The 888-nt window shown below is 38.4% G+C and overlaps 1 non-coding gene across 1 annotated transcript; it reads right to left on the bottom strand.

The window, feature by feature from the left end:
* Positions 1 to 415: 415 nt before the first annotated feature.
* Positions 416 to 523, bottom strand: LOC130971550 (small nucleolar RNA R71). The gene has a single exon (XR_009082764.1). It is a non-coding gene; the product is annotated as a small nucleolar RNA R71 (small nucleolar RNA).
* Between the last annotated feature and the right edge of the window lie 365 nt (positions 524 to 888).

Genomic DNA, 888 nt, shown 5'->3' with positions numbered 1-888 from the left:
AGAAGAAGACAAGGCAGCCAAAAATAAGAACAATGCCAACAATGCAAGGAAGGTGCTTGGTGACTTTACTGCACCAACTCCCGACTTCTTTGGGAGAAGCATCTCTATTCCTGCCATTGAAGCAAACAACTTTGAGCTTAAGCCTCAATTAATTTCTCTGATGCAACAGAATTGCAAGTTTCATGGACTTCCATTGGAAGATCCTCATCAGTTCTTGGCTGAATTTTTGCAAATATGTGAAACTGTTAAGACCAATGGAGTTGATCCCGAGGTCTATATACTTATGCTTTTCCCTTTTGTCGTAAGAGATAGAGCTAGTATATGGTTGAACTCACAACCTAGAGACAGCCTGAACTCTTGGAAAAAGCTGGTCAATGCCTTCTTAGCTAAATTCTTTCCACCTCAAAAGATGAGTAAGCTTAGAGTGGAAGTTCAAACCTTCAAACAAAAGGAAGGTGAATCCCTCTATGAAGCTTGGGAAAGATACAAGCAATTGATTATAAGGTGTCCTTCTGACATGCTTTCAGAATAGAGCATTATAGGTATCTTCTATGATGGTTTGTCAGAGTTATCTAAGACGTCATTGGACCATTCTGTAGGTGGATCTATTCATCTAAAGAAAACGCCTGCAGAAGCTGATGAGCGGATATTTTATACGCTTTTTGGGGGTAATTTCATGTAGATTTTAGCATGTTTTAATTAGTTCTTAGTCAAATATTATTAGTTTTTAGGTAAAAATCATATTTCTGGACTTTACTATGAGTTTGTGTGTTTTTCTGTGATTTTAGGTATTTTCTGGCTGAAATTGAGGGAGCTGAGCAAAAATCTGAGTTAGGCTGAAAAAGGACTGCTGATGCTGTTGGATTCTGACCTCCCTGCACTCGAATT

This window comes from Arachis stenosperma, chromosome 3 (genome assembly GCF_014773155.1).
Source record: "Arachis stenosperma cultivar V10309 chromosome 3, arast.V10309.gnm1.PFL2, whole genome shotgun sequence".
Classification (NCBI taxonomy): domain Eukaryota; kingdom Viridiplantae; phylum Streptophyta; class Magnoliopsida; order Fabales; family Fabaceae; genus Arachis; species Arachis stenosperma.
Note: the sequence above shows the minus strand (reverse complement) of the source record. Positions and strands in the feature narration are given on the sequence as shown.